A 10,019-nucleotide genomic window follows, 5' to 3' on the forward strand; every position below is an offset into this window, starting at 1 on the left:
AGCAATTGCTGATGTGGACAAAGGCCAGGGTGCTGGTGACTGAGAAGAGGGAGCAGTGCTGAGAAGGCACAGGGCTGGCACCACCCAGCTTGAGGAGAGAGAGTGAGGATGGAGGGAGGGAAGAGAAGAAGAGGGGTGACACGTCTCTGCCTGGGTGGAAGGGGAGGGGGAGGGAGGAACTGAAGGACACGGGGAGATTTCTAGCCAGTCCCTGACTGGGAGAAGCCTGGTGGCCAGAGACAGTGACAGTGGAGAGCAACCAGTTTGGGGAGGAAGATGATGAGTTTAGGTTTAGATGTATTTGCACTTGTGTGCAGCTGCAGGACAGCTGAGCTTAAGCAGTTGGAGATGAGAGGAAAGTGAGGTGCTCCAAAGAGAGGTCAGGACCGGGGGGTCACCTGGTGTCCCAGGGAAAGTGGTAGAGTGGCTCTGACCCTTGGGAGATACTCTCATTTAGGTGATGGGAGAAAGAAGAGAGTCAAAGGAAGAAGACAGAGAAGAAGTCACCAGAGGGTAGAAGCAATACCAGTTTTCCACTATGTATCATTCAGGGTAGGCTAACTGCTGTAACAAACAACCCTAATAAAAGTTTATTTCTCCTTCACGTTATGGTTCAATGCAGGTTGGTGAGGAGGCTCTGCTCCACAAAGTCATTCAGGGACCCAGGTTCCTTCCAACTCATGGCTGTTGCCCTCTAGAGCCTCTGCTTGCATGGGGTCCTTTGCATCTGGCCAGCAAATGAGAGGAGAGAGAACACTGAAGATTGTGGGGCAGTTTTACTGGCCAGGCCTGGAAATGGCAAACTTTTATTTCTTTCAAAACCCAATCAAATGGGTGGAACCAGGGCCAGAAAAGAACCTCTATTTTTTATATTTGTATGTTTATTTGGTCACTAAGCCTGTGTTTTCATACCTGATCAAGGTTCAGCAGCCTTCTTGGTGGTAGGTGATTTAAAATTGTATCTAGAGATTACAGAAGATGGCAGACTGGTGAGCTGTATGTTTTAGTTACTCCTCCAGGAAAGTAGGTAAAAAGCCAGGAACTGCGTGGACTGGACACCACAGAGCAATCTGTCTTTGGGCATACTTCATACAACACTCATGAAAACGTGGAACTGCTGAGATCAGCGAAATCTGTAAGTTTTTGCGGCCAGGGGACCCGCGCCCCTCCCTGCCAGGCTCAGTCCCGGGGGAGGAGGGGCTGTCAGCTCCAGGAAGGAGAAGGGAGAATTGCAGTGGCTGCTCTTACCGGAAACTCATTCTACTGATTCAAACTCCAACCATAGATAGACTGAGGCCAGACACCAGAGACTCTGAGAGCAGCCAGCCCAGCAGAGAGGAGACAGGCATAGAAAAAAAACAACACGAAAAACTCCAAAATAAAAGCAGAGGATTTTTGGAGTTCTGGTGAACACAGAAAGGGGAAGGGCGGAGATCAGGCCTTGAGGCGCATATGCAAATCCCGAAGCAAGGCTGATCTCTCTGCCCTGGGCACCTTTCCTTAATGGCCCTGGTTGCTTTGTCTATTAGCATTTCAATAACCCATTAGATCTCTGAGGAGGGCCGTTTTTTTTTTTTTTTTTTTTTTTTAAATCCTTTTTGCTTTTTCTAAAACAATTACTCTAAGAAGCTCAATACAGAAAGCTTCAAAGAATTGAAATTTGGGCACGTCAAGTCAAGAGCAGAACTAAGAGAGCTCTGAGACAAAAGGCAATAATCCAGTGGCTGAGAAAATTCACTAAACAACACAACTTCCCAAGAAAAGGGGGGTGTCCGCTCACAGCCACCATCCTGGTGGACAGGAAACACTCCTGCCCATCGCCAGCCCCATAGCCCAGAGCTGCCCCAGACAACCCAGTGTGACGGAAGTGCTTCAAATAACAGGCACACACCACAAAACTGGGCGTGGACATTAGCCTTCCCTGCAACCTCAGCTGAATGTCCCAGAGCTGGGAAGGGGGAGCAGTGTGAATTAACAGAGCCCCATTCAGCCATCATTTGAGCAGACTGGGAGCCTCCCAACACAGCCCAGCAGCCCAGAACTGCCCTGGGGGGACGGCACTCACCTGCGACATAGCACAGTCATCCCTCAACAGAGGACCCGGGGTGCACAGCCTGGAAGAGGGGCCCACTTGCAAGTCTCAGGAGCCATACGCCAATACCAAAGACTTGTGGGTCAGTGGCAGAGACAAACTGTGGCAGGACTGAACTGAAGGATTAGACTATTGCAGTAGCTTTAAAACTCTAGGATCATCAGGGAGATTTGATTGTTAGGGCCACCCCCCCTCCCCGACTGCCCAGAAACACGCCCCACATACAGGGCAGGCAACACCAACTACACACGCAAGCTTGGGACACCAATTGGGCCCCACAAGACTCACTCCCCCACTCACCAAAAAGGCTAAGCAGGGGAGATCTGGCTTGTGGAGAACAGGTGGCTCGTGGACGCCACCTGCTGGTTAGTTAGAGAAAGTGTACTCCACGAAGCTGTAGATCTGATAAATTAGAGATAAGGACTTCAACTGGTCTACAAACCCTAAAAGAACCCTATCAAGGTCAGCAAATGCCACGAGGCCAAAAACAACAGAAAATTATAAAGCATATGAAAAAACCAGACGATATGGATAACCCAAGCCCAAGCACCCAAATCAAAAGAACAGAAGAGACACAGCACCTAGAGCAGCTACTCAAAGAACTAAAGATGAACAATGAGACCCTAGTACGGGATATGAAGGAAATCAAGAAGACCCTAGAAGAGCATAAAGAAGACATTGCAAGACTAAATAAAAAAATGGATGATCTTATGGAAATTAAAGAAACTGTTGACCAAATTAAAAAGATTCTGGACACTCATAGTACAAGACTAGAGGAAGTTGAACAACGAATCAGTGACCTGGAAGATGACAGAATGGAAAATGAAAGCATAAAAGAAAGAATGGGGAAAAAAATTGAAAAACTCGAAATGGACCTCAGGGATATGATAGATAATATGAAACGTTCGAATATAAGACTCATTGGTGTCCCAGAAGGGGAAGAAAAGGGTAAAGGTCTAGGAAGAGTATTCAAAGAAATTGTTGGGGAAAACTTCCCAAATCTTCTAAACAACATAAATACACAAATCATAAATGCTCAGCGAACTCCAAATAGAATAAATCCAAAAAAACCCACTCCGAGACATATACTGATCACACTGTCAAACATAGAAGAGAAGGAGCAAGTTCTGAAAGCAGCAAGAGAAAAGCAATTCACCACATACAAAGGAAACAGCATAAGACTAAGTAGTGACTACTCAGCAGCCACCATGGAGGCGAGAAGGCAGTGGCATGATATATTTAAAATTCTGAGTGAGAGGAATTTCCAGCCAAGAATACTTTATCCAGCAAAGCTCTCCTTCAAATTTGAGGGAGAGCTTAAATTTTTCACAGACAAAGAAATGCTGAGAGAATTTGCTAACAAGAGACCTGCCCTACTGGAGATACTAAAGGGAGCCCTACAGACAGAGAAACAAAGACAGGACAGAGAGACTTGGAGAAAGGTTCAGTACTAAAGAGATTCGGTATGGGTACAATAAAGGATATTAATAGAGAGAGGGAAAAATATGGCAAACATAATCCAAAGGATAAGATGGCCGATTCAAGAAATGCCTTCACGGTTTTAACGTTGAATGTAAATGGATTAAACTCCCCAATTAAAAGATATAGATTCGCAGAATGGATCAAAAAAAATGAACCATCAATATGTTGCATACAAGAGACTCATCTTAGACACAGGGACACAAAGAAACTGAAAGTGAAAGGATGGAAAAAAATATTTCATGCAAGCTACAGCCAAAAGAAAGCAGGTGTAGCAATATTAATCTCAGATAAAATAGACTTCAAATGCAGGGATGTTTTGAGAGACAAAGAAGGCCACTACATACTAATAAAAGGGGCAATTCAGCAAGAAGAAATAACAATCGTAAATGTCTATGCACCCAATCAAGGTGCCACAAAATACATGAGAGAAACATTGGCAAAACTAAAGGAAGCAATTGATGTTCCCACAATAATTGTGGGAGACTTCAACACATCACTCTCTCCTATAGATAGATCAACCAGACAGAAGACCAATAAGGAAATTGAAAACCTAAACAATCTGATAAATGAATTAGATTTAACAGACATCTACAGGACATTACATCCCAAATCACCAGGATACACATACTTTTCTAGTGCTCACGGAACTTTCTCCAGAATAGATCATATGCTGGGACATAAAACAAGCCTCAATAAATTTAAAAAGATTGAAATTATTCAAAGCACATTCTCTGACCACAATGGAATACAATTAGAAGTCAATAACCATCAGAGACTTAGAAAATTCACAAATACCTGGAGGTTAAACAACACACTCCTAAACAATCAGTGGGTTAAAGAAGAAATAGCAAGAGAAATTGCTAAATATATAGAGACGAATGAAAATGAGAACACAACATACCAAAACCTATGGGATGCAGCAAAAGCAGTGCTAAGGGGGAAATTTATAGCACTAAACGCATATATTAAAAAGGAAGAAAGAGCCAAAATCAAAGAACTAATGGATCAACTGAAGAAGCTAGAAAATGAACAGCAAACCAATCCTAAACCAAGTACAAGAAAAGAAATAACAAGGATTAAAGCAGAAATAAATGACATAGAGAACAAAAAAACAATAGAGAGGATAAATATCACCAAAAGTTGGTTCTTTGAGAAGATCAACAAGATTGACAAGCCCCTAGCTAGACTGACAAAATCAAAAAGAGAGAAGACCCATATAAACAAAATAATGAATGAAAAAGGTGACATAACTGCAGATCCTGAAGAAATTAAAAAAATTATAAGAGGATATTATGAACAACTGTATGGCAACAAACTGGATAATGTAGAAGAAATGGACAATTTCCTGGAAACATATGAACAACCTAGACTGACCAGAGAAGAAATAGAAGACCTCAACCAACCCATCACAAGCAAAGAGATCCAATCAGTCATCAAAAATCTTCCCACAAATAAATGCCCAGGGCCAGATGGCTTCACAGGGGAATTCTACCAAACTTTCCAGAAAGAACTGACACCAATCTTACTCAAACTCTTTCAAAACATTGAAAAAAATGGAACACTACCTAACTCATTTTATGAAGCTAACATCAATCTAATACCAAAACCAGGCAAAGATGCTACAAAAAAGGAAAACTACCGGCCAATCTCCCTAATGAATATAGATGCAAAAATCCTCAACAAAATACTTGCAAATCGAATCCAAAGACACATTAAAAAAATCATACACCATGACCAAGTGGGGTTCATTCCAGGCATGCAAGGATGGTTCAACATAAGAAAAACAATCAATGTATTACAACACATTAAAAACTCGAAAGGGAAAAATCAATTGATCATCTCAATAGATGCTGAAAAAGCATTTGACAAAATCCAACATCCGTTTTTGATAAAAACACTTCAAAAGGTAGGAATTGAAGGAAACTTCCTCAACATGATAAAGAGCATATATGAAAAACCCACAGCCAGCATAGTACTCAATGGTGAGAGACTGAAAGCCTTCCCTCTAAGATCAGGAACAAGACAAGGATGCCCGCTGTCACCACTGTTATTCAACATTGTGCTGGAAGTGCTAGCCAGGGCAATCCGGCAAGACAAAGAAATAAAAGGCATCCAAATTGGAAAAGAAGAAGTAAACTGTCATTGTTTGCAGATGATATGATCTTATATCTAGAAAACCCTGAGAAATCAACGATACACCTACTAGAGCTAATAAACAAATTTAGCAAAGTAGCGGGATACAAGATTAATGCACATAAGTCAGTAATGTTTCTATATGCTAGAAATGAACAAACTGAAGAGACACTCAAGAAAAAGATACCATTTTCAATAGCAACTAAAAAAATCAAGTACCTAGGAATCAACTTAACCAAAGATGTAAAAGACCTATACAAAGAAAACTACATAACTCTACTAAAAGAAATAGAAGGGGACCTTAAAAGATGGAAAAATATTCCATGTTCATGGATAGGAAGGCTAAATGTCATTAAGATGTCAATTCTACCCAAACTCATCTACAGATTCAATGCAATCCCAATCAAAATTCCAACAACCTACTTTGCAGACTTGGAAAAGCTAGTTATCAAATTTATTTGGAAAGGGAAGATGCCTCGAATTGCTAAAGACACTTTAAAAAAGAAAAACGAAGTGGGAGGACTTACACTCCCTGACTTTGAAGCTTATTATAAAGCCACAGTTGCCAAAACAGCATGGTACTGGCACAAAGATAGACATATAGATCAATGGAATCGAATTGAGAATTCAGAGATAGACCCTCAGATCTATGGCCGACTGATCTTTGATAAGGCCCCCAAAGTCACCGAACTGAGCCATAATGGTCTTTTCAACAAATGGGGCTGGGAGAGTTGGATATCCATATCCAAAAGAATGAAAGAGGACCCCTACCTCACCCCCTACACAAAAATTAACTCAAAATGGACCAAAGATCTCAATATAAAAGAAAGTACCATTAAACTCCTAGAAGATAATGTAGGAAAACATCTTCAAGACCTTGTATTAGGAGGCCACTTCCTAGACTTTACACCCAAAGCACAAGCAACAAAAGAGAAAATAGATAAATGGGAACTCCTCAAGCTTAGAAGTTTCTGCACCTCAAAGGAATTTCTCAAAAAGGTAAAGAGGCAGCCAACTCAATGGGACAAAATTTTTGGAAACCATGTATCTGACAAAAGACTGATATCTTGCATATACAAAGAAATCCTACAACTCAATGACAATAGTACAGACAGCCCAATTATAAAATGGGCAAAAGATATGAAAAGACAGTTCTCTGAAGAGGAAATACAAATGGCCAAGAAACACATGAAAAAATGTTCAGCTTCACTAGCTATTAGAGAGATGCAAATTAAGACCACAATGAGATACCATCTAACACCGGTTAGAATGGCTGCCATTAAACAAACAGGAAACTACAAATGCTGGAGGGGATGTGGAGAAATTGGAACTCTTATTCATTGTTGGTGGGACTGTATAATGGTTCAGCCACTCTGGAAGTCAGTCTGGCAGTTCCTTAGAAAACTAGAGATAGAGCTACCATTCGATCCAGCGATTGCACTTCTCGGGATATACCCGGAAGATCGGAAAGCAGTGACACGAACAGATATCTGCACGCCAATGTTCATAGCAGCATTATTCACAATTGCCAAGAGATGGAAACAACCCAAATGTCCATCAACAGATGAGTGGATAAATAAAATGTGGTATATACACACGATGGAATACTACGCGGCAGTAAGAAGGAACGATCTGGTGAAACATATGACAACATGGATGAACCTTGAAGACATAATGCTGAGTGAAATAAGCCAGGCACAAAAAGAGAAATATTATATGCTACCACTAATGTGAACTTTGAAAAATGTAAAACAAATGGTTTATAATGTAGAATGTAGGGGAACTAGCAGTAGAGAGCAATTAAGGAAGGGGGAACAATAATCCAAGAAGAACAGATAAGCTATTTAACGTTCTGGGGATGCCCAGAAATGACTATGGTCTGTTAATTTCTGATGGATGTAGTAGGAACAAGTTCACTGAAATGTTGCTATAGTATGTAACTTTCTTGGGGTAAAGTAGGAACATGTTGGAAGTTAAGCAGTTATCTTAGGTTAGTTGTCTTTTTCTTACTCCCTTGCTATGGTCTCTTTGAAATGTTCTTTTATTGTATGTTTGTTTTCTTTTTAACTTTTTTTTTCATACAGTTGATTTGAAAAAAGAAGGGAAAGTTAAAAAAAAAAAAAAGAAAAAAGACAAACAAGGAAAAAAAAAAAAAACAAAAAAAAACGATGTAGTGCCCCCTTGAGGAGCCTGTGGAGAATGCAGGGGTATTCGCCTACCCCACCTCCATGGTTGCTAACATGACCACAGACATAGGGGACTGGTGGTTTGATGGGTTGAGCCCTCTACCATAAGTTTTACCCTTGGGAAGACGGTTGCTGCAAAGGAGAGGCTAGGCCTCCCTGTATTTGTGCCTAAGAGTCTCCTCCTGAATGCCTCTTTGTTGCTCCGATGTGGCCCTCTCTCTCTGGCTAAGCCAACTTGAAAGGTGAAATCACTGCCCTCCCCCCTACGTGGGATCAGACACCCAGGGAAGTGAATCTCCCTGGCAACGTGGAATATGACTCCCGGGGAGGAATGTAGACCCGGCATCGTGGGATGGAGAACATCTTCTTGACCAAAAGGGGGATGTGAAAGGAAATGAAATAAGCTTCAGTGGCAGAGAGATTCCAAAACGAGCCGAGAGATCACTCTGGTGGGCACTCTTACGCACACTTTAGACAACCTTTTTTAAGTTCTAAAGAATTGGGGTAGCTGGTGGTGGATACCTGAAACTATTAAACTACAACCCAGAACCCATGAATCTCGAAGACAGTTGTATAAAAATGTAGCTTATGAGGGGTGACAGTGGGATTGGGAATGCCATAAGGACCAAACTCCACTTTGTCTAGTTTATGGATCGATGTGTAGAAAAGTAGGGGAAGCAAACAAACAGACAAAGGTACCTAGTGTTCTTTTTTACTTCAATTGCTCTTTTTCACTCTAAGTATTATTCTTGTTATTTTTGTGTGTGTGCTAATGAAGGTGTCAGGGATTGATTTAGGTGATGAATGTACAACTATGTAATGGTACTGTAAACAATCGAAAGTACAATTTGTTTTGTATGACTGCGTGGTATGTGAATATATCTCAATAAAATGATGATTAAAAAAAAAAGATTACAAAGAATTACAAATACTGAATCCTTATATAAATGTTTTTTTTTTATTTTGCATTTTTTAGTTGCTAGGATATTAGAAAAAAAAAAAAAAAAAAAAAAAAAAAAAAAAACCCAATCAGTCATGCAGCCTCCTCTAACTTCAAGAGAGGCTGGAAAATGTAGTCTAAGCTGTGTGCTCAGGAGACAATGGTTTTGTGAACAACTCCTTACTCCCTCCAGCAGTCAAGACATTGTGAAATGAAAATTCTTCTTAATGCAAATTCTAGATGCTGAGACAGCTTCCCAATCTTTTGTTTCCTAGACGTCAAAAATTTGGCCTGTTTTCTGTTTCTTTCTTCTGAGTTTCTCTTCTCCTAGAATCCTTACTGGGTTTCTCAAAACAAGTCCCTTCTTCCATCTTCTGCAGCTATCATGTGTAACCTATTTACAAGCTGGTCTTCCTGATGGTCCTTTCTTCCATGGGGCATTATTTAAGGAGACTCAAGCTGACACTAACAAAAAAACCCACTAAAATCATGTAAAACTTAACTCTGTCCCTCAAGAAAACACCATTTCCAAAGTACCATTTCCAATGTCCACATTTATCTTGATGTCAGTATCTGGTAGCTACCTTCTCACTCACATTTCCCAATCAAATCTCTTTTCCTCCTTAATCCTTTCTCCACCCACCGATAGGTCACTAGTGTCTCCATTGGAGAAGACATATTTCCTCTGACAAAAACTTAGAAATCAGGAGGATCTAAGATGGCAGCATAGGAATGGAAGCTAGTTAGTCCCTCTGGAACAACTATTAAACAACCAGGAACAGCTAGTAAATAATCTGGAATAACTACAGGGAGACAAACATGACCATCCACTCATCATACACCTGAATTGGGAGGAATGCCTGAGATTGCAGCATAAAATCTGTAAGCAAAAACTGTGGATCCAAGCCGGGAGCCCTCTCCCACAGCCCGAGCTACAAGGCCTTGTGGTGCTAGAGAGAAGCTTTCTCTGAGCAAGTGAATATAGCTCAGCTGAGCTCCAACTGGGGTTTTAATTAATAAGCGTGGACTGCTCGCTGCGAGCTATGAATCCCAAACAAGCAGAGGCTTTGGGTGATGACTGACTTGGAGAGCCAGTGAGTAGCCATGGACTGGCCCCGAAGGGAGCTTTCTGTCCCTGTTTCAGCTCAGTGGAGAAAGCCTCAGTCATTTTCAGTTCCCAGCACTC

Source organism: Choloepus didactylus, chromosome 7 (genome assembly GCF_015220235.1).
Source record: "Choloepus didactylus isolate mChoDid1 chromosome 7, mChoDid1.pri, whole genome shotgun sequence".
In the NCBI taxonomy this organism is placed as follows: Eukaryota; Metazoa; Chordata; class Mammalia; order Pilosa; family Megalonychidae; genus Choloepus; species Choloepus didactylus.